The following is a 21,455-nucleotide window of genomic DNA, read 5'->3' on the forward strand; positions in this document are numbered from 1 at the left end:
CTCTCTCTCTCTCTGACATGGCTGACACAGAATGGCACTGCACACACTACGTGTGTGTGTGTGTGTGTGTGTGTGTGTGTGTGTGTGTGTGTGTGTGTGTGTGTGTGTGTGTGTGTGTGTGTGTGTGTGTGTGTGTGTGTGTGTGTCCCTTCATCTCAGCAGTAGCTTTAAATCCTTTTAAGCACGACCCAACGCAATGAAAAAAAGACAAATAAAATGTTTTATTCATATCCTCTTTTCTCTTAATAAAATATGCAACCAGCTCCCAGTTCAGCCTGTCTGCAGCTTTCAGCAAGAAGTTTAAATACCAACATAGAAACATAACAGAGAGTAGCTTCAAGGGACAAATAATATTGAGATAATAAATATTGATTAATAATTTGAAAACAATTAAAAAGTTAAGATAAACATCAATTGTGCAACAAAAAAAAGACAAGCTGCAGATTCAAATCCAGAATGTTTCTGCTGCTGGAGTGTTAATTTATACATTTTGTTTTACTAAAATAAACTAATTCATTAATATTTGGTGCAAATATAGAACATAAACGGCGACTAAATAAAAAAAATAAGAACATTTAAATGCCTATAATACTACTATTATACAGAACATGAATGAATGAGTCATTTATGGCTATATAAATGTAAGGCCATGGTGTCAAAATATGAACCAAATTAAACCTTGAATATAGTCAAAAGCAGAATCAGGTTAATTGCCAAGGTGGCGTTTAGGTGCATCTTAGTGGATGTGCAAAGATTCAAAGTATTAAAAATAATAATGATTCAGTTTGCAGTTTTATCTTATTGTTCCCCGGAGAAAAGCCTTCAAATAATAAAAAATAATAGTTGTTGCTGATTCAAAAAGGTTCAACTACAGACAGACAGACAGACAGACAGACAGACAGACAGACAGACAGACACACACACACACACACACACACACACACACACACCTGCCTGTATTACTATCTTTGTGGGGACTTGTCATTGACATAATGCATTCCCTAGCCCCTTACCCTAACCTTAACCATCACAACTAAATGCCTAACCTTAACCCTTACCCTCACCCTAACCATAACCTAATTCTAACCCTAATCCTAAAACCAAGTCTTAACCCTCAAACAGCCCTTTAAACTCGTGGGGACCAGCATTTTGGTCCCCACGAGGCTGTGCAGACCCCACAAGTATACTGTAGTCCCCGATTTTTGGACCCCACAAATATAGTAAAACGGGTACACAAACACACACGGACACACAAACACACACACAGACACACACACACACACAGACGGACAAACACACACAGACACACACACACACAGACACACAGACACACACACACAAACAAACACACAGAAACACACGCACACGCACGCACACACACACACACACACACACACACACACACACACACACACCAACAGACAAACAAACACACACACACACACACACACACACACACACACACACACACACACACACACACACAGACAGTGTGTTGCAGTGCGGGGTGACTCAGGCTCTGTATTGATCAGCATCAGCAGCAGTGAAGCAGAGAAATGATGTCAGTAGAGCAGCGGAACAAAAAGCAGTCAGTAATAAATTCAGGATTAATGACAGCGACCCAGTTCAGACCGGTTCAACAGAGGACAGGGGCCGAGATGAGCCGATACTTTAGGAGTGAAGTATGAACACGCGATACAGACCGAGGAGGCGGTCCACATCCAGCTCCCACGTACGACCAGCTGCTATCAGGTGACCTTCCACACCAACGGCACGTTATGACGCCTTAAAAAACTCCAGAAACCGATACGGACAGTGAAAGCTCTAAGTAGTAGCTCCATCCTAGTCCCATCCCAAATACTTTGGCGCATCTTGTTTTTCAAACGGCTTACTTTTGGTATTTATTTTATTTTCAGATTTTTTTTTTTTCATGTATTAACTTACCATCCTTTAAAGACTACTATTTTTTTAAGGAATAAACGACTAACTTGTCCTTCTGTCCCTGAAACATTGTACTGAGAAAAGCACTTCCTGTGACGTCTGTGAGGCGAGTCAGGATGAGGTCATTGGGCAGAAACAGACATGACATCATCATCAGCACCACCATGACTTCATCACCACAGAGAGAGAGAGAGAGATAGAGAGAGAGAGAGAGAGAGAGACAGAGAGAGAGAGACACAGAGAGAGAGAGAGACAGAGAGAGATTTAGAGAAGGAACAAATTAGGAAAGAAAACAAAAACAAGGCGAGGAAAGGAAAGGAAAGGAGGGAGAAAAAACTACAATTAAAGAGTAGAAGGAAGGAAGGGAAAGTTTTTATTAACAAATTATTGGAAAAATAACTGTAGGGAGTGACAGACAGACAGAGAGAGAGAGACAGAGACAGAGACAGAGACAGACAGAGGCAAAGAGAGAGAGGAAGAGAGACGGAGAGGGAGAGAGAGAGAGGGAGAGAGAGAGACAGAGAGACATAGGGCGCTTTCACACCTGCCTCGTTTAGTTCGGCTGAATAGCACTAGAGTTTGTTTGCCCCGCTGGTGCGGTTCGTTTGGGCGGGTGAGAACGCAGCAATGGTACTCGGGTGCGCACCAAAGGCGCACCAGAAGCGGACCAAACAAGCGTACCAAGACCTGCTGGATGATGAGGTCTCGGTACGCTTTCAGTCCACCTCTGGAGCGGTCTGTGGTCTGTTGATACAACACTAATGCTGCTTGGTGGATAATTATAAAGGACTTTCTTCACTCTCACGCAATGCCCTCCCCTCTATACAGATACAAGAGAGCTGTGTGTTCACGACTTAATTAGAACGCAAATAGGTCATTTTCCTGCAGAGATGCCAACAGGGACGCAGGCTGGACACGTGACACACACATTCTGCATACACAGCACATACACACTCCGATGCGTGTCAGATAGAGACTAGTTCACTGCCCTCAAAGTTAACTGATTTGGAAACAAATAAACCTGATCAGACCTTACAGAATTAATCTACACATTATTCAAGGACATCAAATAATTCCGGATGTAAATTCAGCCACTTTCAAACTACTTTGATTCAGGGGTGCCCAGATAGCTCAGTTGGTAGAGCGGGCGCCCATATACAGAGGCTTAGTCCTCGACGCAGTGGGCCCGGGTTCGACTCTGACCTGCGGCCCTTTGCTGCATGTCATTCCCTCTCTCTCTCTCTCTCCCCGTTCATGTCTTCTGCTGTCCTGTCAAAAATAAAGGCCAAAAAAATACTTTGATTCAGAAAACTCACTAAAACATACTTAATACCAAAATTATAAATGACAGATTACAATACACACACTGCTTTAATGTGTAGCATTCACATTATTACAAACACACGGTGCTTATTAACCTGTGTGAGCTCAGGCTGAGCGTGTTTTAAACATGTCTCGGTTTCAGAGCATGCACACGTTACAGAAATCATCTTGTTTAACATCCTCTCTGACGTCTAATCTTCTCTGATCTCAATTCAAAGCTTGCCGGCGGTTTGTGAATCAGCAGTCTGGAGTCGAGACGGGAGACACTTCACACGGGATCTAATTCATCGGTTTTTCGTGAGATTAAAGCCCAGATTGAAGGCACACTGGGGGAGATTTTTATGTAACACAGCAGCTGTTTCATCAGCTGAAATCACAGAGTGAGGCTGAAGCAGAGAAAAGGGGATTTCTACCACTTTAAACGAGATGCTGCAAATTCTACAAATGTTCCTAAATTGAAGCCCAAATGTGTGATTTTCTTTTTCCATGAAGAGTCCTGCCTTTCTGCAGTTGGTGATGTTCACACCCAAGTAGAGATGCACCGATAGACCGGCCAGTGACCGGAATTGGCCGGTTTTCACGCGCTCAGCTATGACCGGCGACCGGCAGGTCAGTCTGACGTATGCTGATTTCATGCCGGCCAACGCTACAACTAACTGACAACAGAAGTTATACGAGTTTCAGTTCTCAAGGACGCACGTACACACAGACGCGACAGCACGGCCTCTTTTTCCTTTCTCGCAACTTTTCTGCCGTGTGTCGCGTGTACCCGCTCGCGGTGTGAAGCGCGTGCCGGCGCTATTCTCACACATGTAGGGAACCTCGGGAATTGGCCTGCAACATGTCAGCTGTTAAGAAATTCTTCAGTGTGTAGAAAATAACAAGTTTGCAATGTGCAACACCTGCAAGGAAAAAGTAGGGCGTGGAGGGACAATTGAAGTGTACCTATGATAAAAATTACAGACTTCTACATGCTTTGTAAGTGGGACAACCTGCAAAATCGGCAGTGTATCAAATACTTGTTCTCCCCACTGTATAATAGTCAGTCGCAGCCCTATTTTGGTGCAAAACAATAAACATAGTAAGAGAAAATAAAGAGAATGTGCAGCAACAACAATAGAAACATGAATAAAATATGAAAAATATGTACATCTGTTTTTAACATAAAAGCTGTAGAGTTTTGTGCAGAAATGTGCATTGCCTCCATCCAGACTGTTTCACATCTTCACTATCTCTCCACTGAGCCACACCCACAGACAGGATTCAGGGTGAACGGAGCACTCGACTTAATGTTATAAATCATTTACGGCAAACCAGACTTTGTGTGTTTCTGTTAAAGTCAGAGGGAGAGTGTGTCTCTGGGACTTCAAATAAACGGTGGAAATGGTTAATGTAAAGAAAGGAAATACAGCCATGAGACACACAGACGTCTCTCTCTCTCTCTCTGGGGTCCTCCAGCCCAGCCCCAGTATGAATAATGTATCACAGGGGAGGTAGATGTGTTGGAGCATTCTCTCTCTCTCTCTCTCTCTCTCTCTCTCTCTCTCTCTCTCTCTCTCTCTCTCTCTCTCTCTCTCTCTCTCTCTCTCTCTCTCTCTCTCTCTCTCTCTCTCTCTCTCTCTCGATGGAGAACGAGAGCAGCTGAGGTAAAATATAAATAAATCAAACTCAGTCACGTGTTGTGGCTGTAAACAGCAGCAGGAAACCTGCCTGTAACCCCAAGTCCGAGGCGGATGCAAAGGATAAAAATGTAACTGAAGAAACAAACTGACTAATATGCTATGAATTAACTGTTTATATGGAATGAAATCAGAGCACTAAAGTCTGATGTAAAAAAAACCCTGAGGTATGTTTTTCTTTTGTGATCAAAAGGCTGTTAAAAGATGTTAAAGTTAGGTGGATTCAACACATTTTAAGCTAATCAATTGCTTGGTAATAATTTATACTGGGCATGAGGGATTAAAAATTATATTATGTTATAAAATCCTATTTTGTATGTGCTATCAGCAATATGTTAAAAGGTAACTTTGGGTTTTTTCAACCTGGACCGTATTTCCCTATGTTTTTGTGTCTAAATGACAATGACAATCTTTGACATTGGTCCAGTATTAAGCAAGATCGCTGCAGTAGGCAGCGGCAAAACAAGCTACAATGTAAGTTAATAGAGCTATTGTCCAGCTTGTATTTACCTTCACAAAAGTGCTTGTTTTGCAAATGACAGACTCAGATTAATATTCTAAGTGTCTGACAAGTCTGTCAGACACTTAGAATATTAATCTGAGTCTGTCAGCAGAAAAACAAGCACTTTTGTGAAGGTAAATACAAGCTGGACAATTTCCCTATTAACTTACATTGTAGCTTGTTTCGCTGCTGCAGCGATCTTGCTTAATACTGGACCAATGTCAAAGATTGTTGTTCCCATCATTTAGACACAACAACATAGGAAAACAAAATAAAAAAAAAAAAAACGTAGTTACCCTTTAAGCAGCAGTGAGTGGAGTTTTTCTGTCATGTGTGTCACCTGTTAAACCAGTTGGCAGGAAGTGTAAAATGAAACTTTATTTAGGTTTTGATTACTTTCTAATTTAATACATTTCTACACAGCTTTTACGTGTATTGATTAATCAATAGTAATTTATTACAACACTACGTATGTGCATAACAGTTAACAGGAGGCTACACACCTTTAAATAATTACCAACATTATATATCAATCTCTCTGCAGTGGTTTGCTTGCACATTACATTACATTACCACGCTTCACTTTCCAGCCTGGATTCCCACTGGGACCAGACCAAACCATTAGTGTGTGGAGAGCACATAACCAGCGGTAAGTTTGATTTCCAGCCTGGTATGAACCGCTGGAAAACGAAGCCATTTAATACCGATAGTTTGGCACAAATATAGCCCAACCAGGAGACTTAAGCTTGATTTATGGTCCTGCGGAGGCTCCACGCAGATCTTGCGCCGTAGCCTATGTAAGTGGCCTGAAGTTTATCCTTGTGCGTTGGTGTGTGCAAGTGGGAAGTGTGTGGTAGAGCTCCATTTGATTGGTTTGCTCCAAACCTCAATCAATGATGCAGGGACACTGGCTGAGTTTGTAATGCAACAGTTGTTTTACATGTGGACTGTCTTTAATTCTGCTTGACTGCGGAGCTGTATTAGCAACCTAAAGTTACTACTAATTAGGGGTGTCCCGATCAGCTTTTCTGACTCCCGAGCCGATCCTTCAAAATATAGAATATCTACCGATACGGAGTCCAGATCTGATACTTGGATTTGCTCAGATAATAGAGCTGCGCACCGTTTTTGTTAACAAAAATAACTAAGTTAACAAAGTCACTAAAATACAGTATGTCTTAAGCTTAATACATGTAACTTAGAGCAGCAAATTAGTCTTTTTTCTCAACACCAAAACATTTTTCTATAGGATAGTCAATCTTTGATAAAACAAAACTTAGTGACACACATGCTTAATAGTCAATTTTTGATTTTCTTCTTGTGTTTACCGATTATGGAATCACAGAAGTGTGGAGACTTCCTCTTCTGTAAAAAACAGGACTTTTTTTTACTTGTTGCCAAGGGCTGGCAAGCTACGAGACACTCTCCGGACAGACACTGGTGAGTGGCCGCGCCCATCTTGGTTTGAAAGTGCCAGCATCCAGTCAGTCTGGCGGTGCGTCTGTGGCGCAGGGTATGTGTGATTAAAGGCAGCGATCACTACAAGCTGATGTACATGATCGGAGTAAGGTAAACAGGGTAAATGCTGATCCCCGATCAGCTAAAAAATGCCAAAATCGGCTCTTATCCAATACGGTAATAGGGACATCCCTACTACAAATACTACTTAGGTCTGCAACTAATGATTATTTTCATTGTTGAATAATCGGTCTACTATTTGCTTAAAGGGAAATTTCACCGCAGGAAAGCTGAATATATCTTTAAATTGGGTCACTAATGTAGTAGAAATGTGAAAAGAAAATTGAAATTGGTGCCTTCTAGGCCGAGATAAGCCAGAAAATGTGTTTTTGGCTCATATGGATGAAAGACACCAAATCCCAGAATGCACTTGCTTTGCTCCTGTATGAGGCCACTCCCAAGCCACGCCTACCCTTTACAGACAGACAGTGAGACAATCAACTCAACAAGTATGTTTTTTTGTCATTTCAACCATATACACGAAAAAACATTTCACCGTGGCTCAAGTGGTGTTACACATTTAAAACATGCTTTTTTTTTGGCCACAGCTGATACATTATCCGGACTTCTTTCAGCGGATTGATTGATAGCTCCAGAGTGAACAGAACTGTGTCCATGGCAACGCTCTGCTATGCATGGCAACGCTCTGCTATGCATGGCAACGGTGTGTTATCCTTGGCAACGGTGTGTTATCCTTAGCAGCAGTCTGTTATCAAGAAATAACAGACCACATTCTACATTAGAATTCAACCAAGCCATTTAATAAAAGAAGGCTAACTCATAGCTACTAGCATTAGCTCTTGGTGGGCTGTGGTATAAACATCGAGTATAAACACAGCCGTAGATTTGCGTGGGATGTAGCTAGAATTGTCGGCATTTTACAGTCACAAACTCCACCAGCAGTTAGCAGTTAGTTGGATACAAATCACCCCATTTCTGCAACAGGCAGTCCGGGGTAACACAGCCCACCTCCACTAGTAGTCTTACCCGGTGACAGCAGGCTGGATTGTCCACAGCAATATTTCCACAACAACAAAAACACAGCACAGCAGTCTCTGAACTCACGTTTGGAGTTTTGTTGAAGTTGGATGTAGCTAGTCCAGTTTGTTTAATGAGCGGACACTTGCAAGCAGGATTGGTGAACAGATGGCTGGCTAGCGTTAGCTTTCCACCGGCACACTCGTTCAACGCTCCCCACTGATGAGGTCACTTTACCGGCCACAGGAATCGAGCACCACCGCTGGTCTCCGTGCAGGCAAAGCTTGCGTAGTGTGTGGAGTATTGCGTCCGTAATAAAGTGTCCTGCATATTCTCCGATGTGTTCCAATGTATCCCAGTGGTACACGTGTGTGGTAGTTTGAATGCACATAATTGTTGTTCTAAAATTTCCATCGGGATGAACAGTTTCTGCTCCTGCTGAGAAGCTAAGCGAGGATTCAAGATGGCTGACACTCGTGTTTCCTCGGCAATCTCCGGAAAAAGCCGACAGTCCAACCCCCTTTGGGCTATGCGGAAGTGGCTTCTAATACAGGCTGTAGTCTTTTGCCTGTGGGCAAAAAAACCTCAGATGACGCAAAAATCGTCATTTTGCGTCATCTGAGGTTCCAGACCCACAATACAGAGATCTCCCCTCTCAGGGGGACATGAGGGAGGGAAGCATGGTCATTCAAAAATACTACCAGGTTTCTACTGATACAAAGCTTAATGCTAATCAGTGAAGTTTTCCTTTAATTGTTCAATTACTTGTTTGGCCTATTAAATGAAAAATGTCGATTTCCAAAGCATAAAATGACGTGAAGGACTCAGAGACTTTTTATTTCTAAATGAGAGATAGAGATACAGATATTCCTGTGACTTTAGTGCAGATTTTCACGTAGCAAGGTTTCCTTTATTTACCAGAATGTCTTTAAATAACCCAAAGAAAGCAGTGCTACTATTTTCATTGGAGTTCAACAGCAGACACGATAAGAGTGAGTATTTCCTTACTGGAAAGCCAAACTGCCTTGTTGCTGTGATCTTTAAATACAATTGTTTATAAATTGTAATTCAACTAATTAATTAAAAACATGTTTATTCAATCAACCCCCGCACTTAATTTCTGTGTTGTTGACTAAATTGCCTGTCTGATGTGGTGGTTCTGTTTTGTACTAAGCGACAGACAGAAACCGAAAGCCAGGACTGAGCCTTCACTGCCACACCCCGAGGTCTGAGCAGATGTTATCGATACCGAGTGAGGAGGATGGAGAAGTGGTGAGCTGAAACAATGGAGGCTGCAGGCAGAGAAAAGGCAGAGGATAAGAGTAGAAATCGGAGAGGGGAAGGTAAAGAGGGAAGAGAGGAGAGGAAGAAATATGGGTGACAAGTAAGGAGACGACGTAAAAAGATTGGAGGAGAAATGGAAAATGTAAGGTGAGAAGAGAGGATGATACAAGCGGAAAGGACAAAGGACAGTCAAGTAAAGGAGAGAGATTATGAAGGGAGAAGAAAAGAGGATAAAATAAAGAGGAGAGGGAGAACAAAGATGGAGTCGGGATGAAGGAGAGTGAGCAGAAAAAGATGCATTTGTAAGGAGAGGAGCAAAATTAGAAAAATAAATAAGAACAACTCACTTTCCTGGCTGCCACAGTAATGGTAGCAAAAAGTTTTTCAAAATATTCCACCTAGATACAAAACCACCTGCATCAACACAACCATTTACACTTACACACCAATATTCCCAGTTAAGCCTAAAACACACTAAATAACATCACAACACTTTAAGCCAATTATAAAATGGGCTAAAGTCAAGCTAAGCTAACAACAAGCCGGATAAAGGCCATGAAGTAATAAGCTAAACACACTAAACCACTGGTCAGATACTACTGGAGCTCTGGAGGACAACGCTGCAAATCCAGCAAAAGAATGCAAACTGCAACATGTTCCTGTACTAAAAACAAACACGGACAATACATTGTTATATTTAAATATGGAATAGTATTTAAGTCGGCAGTAAGTTGAGCCTGCTTTCAGAGATGATGTGAGATGAACACAAAACAGCACAAAACATCCCCCATATATAAGTGTGCACTTTGGGGTACTAGTGGCCTATTCTCGAAGAGGAGCTGGATAATAACTCTGCACGTCATCATGTGCGTACGAAACACACACACACACACACACACACACACACACACACACACACACACACACACACACACACACACACACACACAGTAGTGTCGAAATATTGCATGTGGAAGCAAAACAATCTCCCATAATATCTACACAAGTGGTTCACAATCAGGGGGTGGTCTCTCTTTCTCTCTCTCCTGAAATACACTAATAACCCTGCACCTCATCATGTGCGTACGAAACACACACAACACACACACACACAGTAGAGTCGAAATATTGCATGTGGAAGCAAAACAATCTCCCATAATATCAAGTGGTTCACAATCGGGGGGCGGGTGGGCGGTCTCTCTCTCTCTCTCTCTCTCTCTCTCTCTCTCTCTCTCTCTCTCTCTCTCTCTCTCTCTCTCTCTCTCTCTCTCTCTCTCTCTCTCTCTCTCTCTCAAAACCAGAACATCTACATTCACACCTACAATGGACAGACACCAAGTGTAGCAGGTAGACCTAAAACAACTAAATAAGATCTGAAGAACAGGCTAAGCCAACGACAAAACGGGTTAACTGCGAGACTTACAGTATATTTAAATATGAAATAGTATTTAAGTTAGAAGCAAGTTGAGCCTAAAACTGCAGATTTGAGAGAAAATGTGATGAATGCAACGGCACATACCATCCCCCATGTTCACGCGTATGTGTGTGTTTGGGGTTCTAGCAGCCTATTCTCCAGAGAGGAGCTGGATAACCCTGACATGTGCAACCCATTCTAACACACACTTGTTCAAATTAAACATGGGGGGGGGGTGGTGGGTGACCCCACACACAAACAGACCCACACACACAGCTGATGGAGTTCCCAGCACTATTGTGTGATGGAGAAGGATGGAGGGGCCCTCAGAAGGCTTCATTAACATGTCACACTGGGTTTGAATGATGTGAACATTTAACATCATGTATTACATATGTGTCTCCATGTGCAGCTCATACCAGTTGAACCTAATTCAAACAGTTGGAAAAAACTAAAATTAAAACGTGCTGCTGAGAGTTTGGTAAACTGTATTTTTTTTGTTAGCAGGCTTCATGTCACCAGGTTTCATTTACAGTTAAGTCAATATTTTAAAAGTGATTTTGAGCTGTCTGGATGCTTCAAGCTGCTGATTTGATTAAACATTTTTCAAAACGGTATATTCATGTGACACAATGCTACCCTTAAATAATAAAAAGTACAAATATGATTCTCAAATAAGAGATGTAAAGATGTTTTGACTTTTCACTAAACAGCATTTTCTAAAGTGGAAAAAAAGTGAAAAACGTATCTACAGATGAATTATCTCCTACAATGAATACAGCAAATAAGCGACTTAAAGTTATTATTAAATATAAAACTAATACTGTCTCAGCGGTTGTACTGTAGCATAGTATTGACAGACCAATGTTTCCATCCTGGCAGAGGAAGGAAGTACAGTACATTGAAATTCAATTATTGCAATTAAAAGCATTTTATATAGATTAATGCTGCCAGGGGAATTAGATTCATTTTTTTTATACAGATTAATGTACAGAGTATTTTATAATCAAGGAATCAATGCAACAAATGAATGTTCCCACTTTCACTACTTTTAGAGCAATTTATTCCAGGTCTTTAAATCAGTAAATAGGGATGGGTCTTGACAATGATTCCCAATATTGATTATGATTTACCATGCCAGATTAGATTGCAAACTATATCAACAAGGTTAGGGAATTTTCAGTTACAATACCAATTTAGCTTGGATATGAAAGAGCTTCTCAGAGAACTTCTGCTATAAATTGTACAAGCAAGAAGCAACAAAAACAACAAAAAAAGGACAATTCTCCACATCTAAGGTGAAAAGGCATATAAGAAAAAGATTGACTTGGGGATTTTATTAATTGACATCAGATAACTCAAAGATCAATTTTAGAATCAATTATTATTTTAGTATGTTTATTTTATTTTTGGGGGGCTATTCCCTTTATTTGATAGTGACAGTGGAAGGACAGTAAGGGGGGGGGAGATACAGGATGACACGAAGCAAAGGGCCACAGGTCGGATTCGAACCCTGGGCTTCTGAAAGGACTCTGCCTACGTGGGGCGCACTCTCTTACTGGGTGAGCTAGGGGCCTCCCAAGAATCAATTATTTTAACCCAGCTCTATGAGTAAATCTCTGAGAATCAGATTTTAGGCTCTCACTAAATTCTGCATAAGGCTGCACGATATGAAGAAAATATCCAATCGCAATATGATTCATGATATTGGAGTGAATGATAATTTTTGTATCAATCCTTTTTTATTAAAAAATATTAAAAATTCCAAAGTTAAAATTATTTATGTGTGATATTTTGCGAGGATCTGTACCAAACAAAGATTTTTTCTTTAGTCTGTAGGATAGGATTTTTAGATTTTAATACTTAATTCAGAATGGTTTGACACATATTTTGCCCCAAGTCTGGCTAACAGATATTGAAACAGGAAGGTATGATGACTGTGCTGTACTGTAACCTCCTGCTGTATCATCCTGATACCACGGCAGATCATCAGCCTCTCTCCCTGCTGGGCGTCGGCTCTGCAAGGAGACACTGAGGCTACAGACTGGACCAGCATGCACTTCAGCGTGGCAGCTGTTAATGAATGACATCAGACAGGTTTTAGGGGCTGTAAACACACCTGCTAACTCTATACTTCTGTCACAGTGAGGTGAGAAAGCTTTGATTCCTTCACCACCATCATGAGAATAAACAATGAGGAATGATGATAATTCTAAATCACTGCATGCACAACACAAAATATGAGATTTGTCAGAAAGTGGCTACTATGCACATGAAGTGGTGGTGGGGGGTCACTTAAACGGCCACTTGTGTGACGTCCTGTTGTGTTCTTTAACCCCTCAATGTAGCACAAGTAGACTTTATATTTCACAGTTTCCGTTTTCTGTCAGATCATCTGTTGATCTCGATGTTTCCGACCGCACTTAAAAGAAGCTTCATTTCCCGGAGAAAGAGAGAAAGAAAAGAGACGGAGGGACTGAGGAAACTGTTCCCCAAACTCCCGGCAGTTCAGTGCTTGTATTTGGTGTTTTAAAACTTTCTTGTTGCAGAGATAGAGGCAGTGAGGTTTCCCGTTTCCTGTACGGGACTCTCACACCACCTCAAACACACCGACAAATAGGGCTGAACGATTAATTGCATTTGCGATAATATCGCGATATGTTAAAACGCGATTTCCTAATCGCAAAGGCTGCGATTTGGTCACGTGACTCACGAGAGCAAATCAGTCTGCACTCCGCAGAGAAAGCATCAACTTAGCACGCTAACGGTACGCCGTACCTTGAGCAGATTTCTGTCATTCAAACAACTCTGAGTTGTAGTTTAAAACTTGTAAGGGTTTTATTCGGGCTCCAGTCCATACATGCATTTAATGAATACAGGCACGCAGAACTGAAGGCTCGGTTAGCAACGATTAGCGGTTAGCTCCGTTATAAAGACATGGAGTGGAGGAGACTGCTGCGGAGAGGGGTAACAACCAGACTCTGATAAATGACGTTCGGGGAGCTTTCACAGCAGCGTGGCTGCGTTGTTTCAACGGTTTTATTAGTACAGCTAACAACAACACGGTTGGCACGTCCACATCGAACAAGCTTTCCGTGATCGTGCACCACCCACCCCTCCAGCAGTTGCTAGTAGCCAAGGAGGACACGGAGGATTAAAAAAAACATGATGGACTCTTCAGAAGAGGTCATTATCTTCACTCGAGTTTCTGTGCGGGAAAGTCAACGGACACCACAATCTACTGAACATAGTCATACTGAGAAGTCCAGAGAGAGTTGTATGGAGCTGATAGTCTTAATTAGCTTACAACTCATTGGCTTGAATGTAACGGACTTTCGTTAATATCAAAAGTTACTCACTGAAGCTTTAAGCGAATGGTTGGTCTAATCTATGAGCTACTTACTGGCTACAATAATATAAACAGCTGCTTTGCAAAATCCAACAGAAAAAAAACACAGATCGTCTTGCAGAAAATTCTAGTTAGCATTTTTCTTCTCAAAGACTTCCAGATGTGTTTACTGAGAGCTTTACAAATGAACTTGACCTTCAGTAAACAAGTAGCTCCTGGCTAATTACAGATGATCCTGAGGGAGTCTCTCCGTCTGTACCGGGAGATCCAGCATGAGTCTCACTCATTAGCCATCTCTAAAATGTGAAACAGCACGAAGGACACCAGGGATTAAAAACGCTGGAGGTTACAGATAAGGACAGTGGGCTAACCGCTGGAGGGGAGGCACAAGGTAAGTTAGCAAGGAAACAGCATTCTTTATAGCATGGGTCACCAAACTAAGGCCCGCGGGCCGACTCAGGCCCGCCCCGCCCCTTTGACCGGCCCCCCGCCCTTCTGCCCCCCACTACCCCAAAAGTCTTCATGGCCAATTTTTTTTTTAAATTGCTTTTTGGAAAATAATAACATGTCTGCATCTGGTATTTTTTTTTCTTTTTTCTTTTAAAAATTGATATCAACTAGGCAGATGTTTCTTACCTTGACAGCTTTGATGTTATTTTTATTAGAAAATAAATAGATGAAATATCTGTGGTATTTCAAATTTAAACAAAGTTTTAAGACTTGATTACTACTTTTGCAAACCACTAGTAAAGATAAACAAATATATGCCAGGAATCAAGTGTTGATATGGTAGTGTGGATATAGTAGTGGGGATGGCTGTGCCAGGCTAGTAATATCTGCTACACAATAGTGGTCATTTTGGTCTGGGTCATACAATTCTGTTATATAGCTGACCTGGCCCCAGCCCCCCCCCATCACAGTCAGGAACGATAATGTGGCCCCCAGAGAAAAACGTTTGGTGACCCCTGCTTTATAGCTTAAATATAGCTTTAATAGCTTATCTTAAAGAAAGAAAGCAGACTTTTTTATAGAAATAAATAGCTGATATTAAAATAGTACAGAAAAACACAGAACTAAGAATTAGGGCTGCAATTAACTATTATTTTCACTGATGATAATATGTTGATTGTTTTCTCGATTAATTAATTAGTTGTTTGGGCTATAAAATGTCAGAACACTGTTTTCCAAAGCCCAAGATATCGTTTTCAAATGTCTTGTTTTCTCAACAACTCAAAGATATTCAGTTTCCTGTCACAGGGGAGAGAAGAAACGAAAACATATTCACATTTAACAAGCTGGAATCAGAGAAGTTTTACCTTTTCTTTTAATAAAAATGACTAAAAACAGATTGTCAAAAAAGTTGGCAACTAATTGATTAGTCTAGTATTTAACCGAAACTGTACGGGCGTCACGGTTCGGTGCATAAATTTACACGGAAAATACATGGTATAAAAATTAATAAAACTTGCAAATTAATTAATGTAATGCGGAACTAATGTTTGATACGCGGGTTCTTTAGGGACACCTAATCTGTAGCCTTGCCTTAGCTCTGAAGCTCTGGCACACCGCCTATGTAGCCGAGCTCTGCCTATGTATGCTGTTTTAGTGAGTCAAAGATAGCAGCTCTAAGGACGAGTATGGCGAGTAGTGGTGACCCACAAGAGTTAAGAGGTCAGTTCCAGTAGTACAGGCGAGAGAGTGGTGGATAAGACTGCTGTTGTAGATTAGGGTTACGTTTCCAGCGTCGCGGCTCCGAACCTTAACGTTAGTTGGGACTGACGCCTTGTTTCTTCAGGCTAACTATATTAGCTTTAGCCAGGCAGGGAGCAGCTTTCTGCTGTGAAAAATGGCCGGGAGACATCGTGATAACGTTGCATTAATCAGGTGATTTAGTTCGTCTTTGCAGAGAACAGAGATGCTGTTTGTGAGATTGTCTCATTGTGTTTACAAGTTCCAGATGGAGTCTGGAGATGATGTGGGGTATTTATTGTTTACATCTTACTTTACACACGTCAGGCTGTTGCAGCTAGCTCAGGGGAGAGACTGGATGACACTAGGTGAGACATGCACAATAAAAAAATTTTAAAAATGGCCTTCTGCATTTTTGTTTTGCTTTTCCCTCCATTGTACCGAACTGGTACCGTGCCGTGATGTCTGAACCGAGCCGTGACTTCTGTGTAACGTTCCACCCCTAATAATCTTTTCAGCTCTACTAAGACTGCACGTGAGCTGCTTCTTCCAGGTGTCTGCAGTAGAAGTAACATCTTAGGGGATACTAGCTTGAGGTCTGGAGGCGAAGAGCTGAGCTTTCAAAACCTGCTTCTAACCAAGTTATGCTTGTGATTGTCGAGTGGATCTCCTGCATTAATGCCAATCATCCTGTCCTGACCAGAGCCGTGTGTCGACAAACATCAGACACGCAGGAGACCTCCGTCAAAGAGGTCTCTGATGCCACAATGATGCCCCGCTGTTGCTGCAGTATCAAAGCAATGACCTACAAAAACCTGAGACTTACTAATTTAATCTAGGAAGACACTTTAGTCAACAAGTTAATGGGAAAGTTACTGACAAACCCACTTACTGAAACATTTTACCACCAACATACACAGATTTTTAATCTCAGCAGCTAGAAAGGAGCACATATTGAACAACAAATTCAGGTAAAATACATGGAGCAAATTATGAAATATCTCGTCGCTGCGTTTTGTTTTTCTAATTATTCCTCCTGCTCACACACAACAACGTCCACGATCCCGATTCCACTCGTGAATATCAAAACATGTTAAAAATAACCGTAATGTGAACGAACAAAATCAAAATGCTTCCACAACACACAGTGCAAGACTTAATCTCCCAACAACCGGACAGGAACAAGTTGGAACAAACACTGTCCAAACAAACCATCCAAATCATATTTAAAATCAGCTCAAACATGTAAGTAACATGTAATGCAAGACAAAAATGTGGATGACTACATGTGAAATGCCACAAAATAGTATCTTTACTAAAATAATACATTGTTTACAGTCCAGTAGCTATATACCGTAACTTGATTTGATCTTTTTAAAATGACTGATGAAAGAAACCCATGGGGAAATACATGATGAAGTGGAGGCTTGCTCGACAAGGAAGTGGGATTTTAATTGTCTATCGGCATCATCATGTCCACTAAACCAGAATAAAGTCTAGCCAGGTTACCAGTCGTTTCCCTTCTTTGTCTCAGGGTGGATTTAATCCCAGCAACCATCTGTAACAGGAGACGCCTACACCCACTTTAACCTTCACAGCCTTTCCACTGACATCTACGCTTCTGTGCTTCTCCGCAGCCACTCGGCCCAGTTTAACAGCCCCAGAGATGGTTACATCACATCCTGTTACATCACATCCTGTGGAGTGGAAGATGCAGACAGTGAGCTGGGTGGCACTGACCACTCGTAGTGGAACGGCAACTTCCTGCTCTTCATCACAACATGAAAATAGTGTCAACATATTTGCCTTGAAAACCCTTGTCTTCTCCCTTCCTTCCTTCCTCCTTCTTTCCCTCCCTCTCTCTCCCGAAATCTCTTTACATCCCTACATTCTCTCCTTTCCTAGGTCCTTCTTTTCATCTTTCTTTCCTACTTTCTCCCTACATCCTTCTTTCCCTCCCTCTCCCGAAATCTCGCTTTCCCTCTCTACATCTTTCCTTCGTTAGGTCCTTCTTTCCTTCCACATATCCATCTCTACATCCTCATTTTCCTTCCCTACATCCTTTTATTCCTTGTATTCCATGTATCTTGCGTGGCTCTATGGGGTCACTCGCTTCTTGCGTTGTAAATATTTGGGTAAACGAGGACTCGTGCAAAACAATGTACATCAGGGCTCTGGTCCCCGAGTCCGACCAAAAGTAAACAGAAAGTAGCTGAACGAAAAGGCAATTAGGGGATCTACAACCAGGGCAATGTCATTTACTTCCTTTCCCACTTTGTTTCTTTTCCTTGCTTTCTCTTAAGTTATTTCCTGGAGGAAAAAAGGAGTGAGGAAAAACAAACAGGAGCAACCCTCTTAGTTTAAAAATGGAACAATTGTACCATGTAGGAAACCAGATATCAAGAATATCATATAAGACTGAACTCCTCACGGTTTCCTCAAGAATGTGGTGTTTGAAAAACTACCATGTTCAGAAACACTACTTGTAAACACTGAACCTGCACAACACACAAAGCGTTTAAACCTTTACAAGAGACTTCTAGGGATGACAGATCAACTTATTTAGTTGAGAACGAAGTCGAACGGTATGGTGCGGTAAACGTAAGGAAATGAGAGCAGATATTTAATGAGCGAGGCAACTGTTCACGCCGTCATCCAGTGACTACATAGGTAACTAAATGGACAAGGATGTTAGCTCAGAAAGATCTTATCATCACATCATATATGGTAATTAATCCACTAAACACTTAAAACCTGAGTCTTAACAAGTTGGGAAAAGTCTAGATGAACAGGTGGGGATTTTTGGGAAAACACACAAGGGCCACGTCCCTACATGAACCACGTGAGGAAACCCTGTTATTACCAGCATGTCAGGGGCGCTCACATTCAGTTTTAAAGTGGTTTAATCTGGATAAACTGCTGGTTGGTTTCCCCATAATATTTATTTTTAGTGATGTCACCGTGTTCCCAGAAATCAGCAACCATCGGGAACGAGTACAATTCACTTGGCTTAAAGCTGAAGCTGTCATCGCGTCATCTAGGAGCGTCACCTCTTCCCACGCGCCACCTTTGTTTTACGCAGACAACGGACCTCCGCGCACCTGGACAATACACCTTTTTAACGGCAGACATTTTACACATCATAGCAGGAAATCCACAGGTGACATTTCATTAACGATGATTCACTGCGTGTCATTAAATGTCCCAGTAAGCCAGAAAGAACAACACCGGGATGCTGGAACCAGCTCACCTGAATTAAACCTGTGCCTTTCTCGCTATGACATTGCAAAAAAGTCTGCTGTGATAAATGTGTGTTGAGGTAAGAAAGTAGGCCTGTCTGAACTTCTCTCTCGAGGTCCCTTTGTTCACACGACTACTTCTGTCATTTTGTGTCTGTGCAAACAGGTGAAACATCATAAACTGACGATTAAGAAAGCGTGCACCGTTATCCCCAATAATTGCATCTCGTCCCTCCCTGTAACAGCCGAGCTTCGCCCCACTTTCAAGACGTGGTCCAACGACACATCATACAAACCATAATAACTGCACACAAGTGTTTATCCAAAACTTAAACTTGAAGAAAAAACAAATATCAGATCAGAAATTCGCGCTATAGTAAACGCCACGTTAGAAAGTAGGATTCCCCCTCCCATGCATGAGGTTTTTAACCCAGTGAAAGAGACTTCAACCAGCCCAGTGAGCCAGTAAGACAGCCCAGTATGCAGCAGGGCAGCAGACTGGGAACAGAGAGGAGAAAGAGGTGTTGGCCTCTTTCTGTATGCAGCAGGCAGAGCGAGTTCTTCTGCAGAGCAGGCCTCCATAACAAAAGCTCAGAGAGAGAGGGAGAGAGAGAGGGGGAGAGAGAGAGAGAGAGAGGGAGGGAGAGGCACTGGGAGTCACCTCCCTCTGCTGCTGCCTCTCTCTGGATCTCATTCTCTCTTTCCTTGCATCATTCTGGTTAGCGTTAGCATCCGACAGCTCATTAAAGCAGCATTCCATGCAGGATTAGGCATAAGACTCTCGTCTTTCATAGATACAAAACAGAAGGGAGGTGACACAGAGCAGCTTCAGCAGTACGTACCACATCTCTTCTCCTGTTTCTCCTTTAGTCCATGTCGTTCCCTTCTCCTCTTCCTGAGTGTCAGATGTTGGAGGATGCAGAGAGAGAGAGAGAGAGAGAGAGAGAGGGAAAGAGAGTGAGGGAGGTGCCTTTGATGCTGTGGCAATCCCACTGCAGAGAAAGAGAGAGAGAGATGGTGCTAACAGAGAGGAAGCTAACGCTAAAGTAGCCACTAGCTCAGTATGGGACGATGGGATGGCCGGATGGGAGGGATGATGATGCGGCACCTTTCAGTATGGAAACGGAGGGAGGGAGAGAGAGAGAGAGAGAGAGAGAGAGAGAGAGAGAGAGAGAGAGAGAGAGAGAGAGAGAGAGAGAGGAGGGGTGCCCTGTTACCTTGGAAACTGAGATGATGTGATGGGGTCGGTGGAGCCGAGTTTTGATTGGCTGACAGGGTGTGGTGCTCCCCTTCCTGAGGGAGGAGGAGGAGGGGGAGGACGGGGGATGACAGAGCAAAGGATGTGAGAAGCAGCTGCTCTCTCTTTTTCTGTGCCGGAGGAGAAAGCGCTGCACAGGGAGGACTGGAAGCCATCAACACCCCCAGCTGGTGACTCCTGGAAGAACAGAAAAGAAGAAGAAGAAGAAGAAGAAGAAGAAGAAGAAGAAGAAGAAGAAGAAGAAGAAGAAGAAGAGAACCTGAGGACAATGGGCCTCATTCACCAATATCTTCCTAAGTTTTCTCTTAAATATGTTCTTAAGAAGGTTCCTAAGAAAAGTCTACGTCGGATTTATGACGTGTTCTTAAACAGCAGATTTGTTTGCACCTGTGTTCTTAGATTGATGAATCCCACGTCTTCGTAACTGAAAGCGCGTGCCAGTTGTTCCTAATTAGCATAAGAAAACGCCCCGCAAATTCCCATATAAGGACATGACACTTCCTGTGCACCTCCTGGGAGACAGGTTTTCGGAGATTGTCGGAGCCGCGGTGGAGGAAGTACTGAATCTCAGTACTTAAATAAAAGTACAAATATCCAGAGACATATTTACTTTAGTAAAAGTAGAAGGTGTCCACTACCACAAACAAGGCCTGGCTTTTAAAAGAAGTTCCTATCCTAACCATGAAACGGAAATGTGTTAGAATCAGAATGCGGTTGGTTTTATTCATGGATGTATTTTCTTTTCTTTAACCATGCAAGTAAGCAAATAAAGTGTGTGAAGCAGCGCAAATAGGGAGATGTGAAGAGGTCCAGCCAAATAATAAGATATGAACGCGTCTTACACAGCCTGGCGGAGGAGTAAACAACGCTGTGGTGAGAAATAGATATAGCAACTATGATTTAAAAACGGGAATAATAAAAACAAACGTTTTCATTTTCACTTTTACCGGAGGCTGTATTACCAAGGGTCAGCGGCGCTGCGCCCGGGCTCTGCAGCACCAGAGCCGGCTTGGATCAGCGGTGCCCCATATATACAGTATCTACGGCAACCCATATATACAGTATCTACGGCAACCAAACTTCACTGGTGAGACAAACGTGTGATGGTCAAGAAGACGTTTTGGCAACGGGGAAACTGATCAGAAAATGTAACGGAACATTGTAGAAATGTAGTGGAGTAGAAAGTATAGATAATTGCTGCAAAATGTAACAAAGTAAAAGTCAAAAGTAGGCTATGCACTATTGAGTCTAATTAAGTAAAGTACAGATACATGAAAAATT

General features: G+C 42.1%; 1 protein-coding gene across 1 annotated transcript in view; it reads right to left on the minus strand.

The window, feature by feature from the left end:
• Positions 1-21,455, minus strand: part of akap6 (A kinase (PRKA) anchor protein 6) — a 283,712-nt gene that overhangs the window by 258,801 nt on the left and 3,456 nt on the right. Inside the window, exons 2-3 of the mRNA XM_028566296.1 lie at positions 20,134-20,351; positions 19,759-19,908 (exon numbers count right to left, since the gene is read on the minus strand). The gene's annotated coding sequence lies outside the window, so the exon portion shown is untranslated. The remainder of the gene's footprint in view (positions 1-19,758; positions 19,909-20,133; positions 20,352-21,455) is intronic.

Source organism: Perca flavescens, chromosome 20 (genome assembly GCF_004354835.1).
Source record: "Perca flavescens isolate YP-PL-M2 chromosome 20, PFLA_1.0, whole genome shotgun sequence".
NCBI lineage: Eukaryota > Metazoa > Chordata > Actinopteri > Perciformes > Percidae > Perca > Perca flavescens.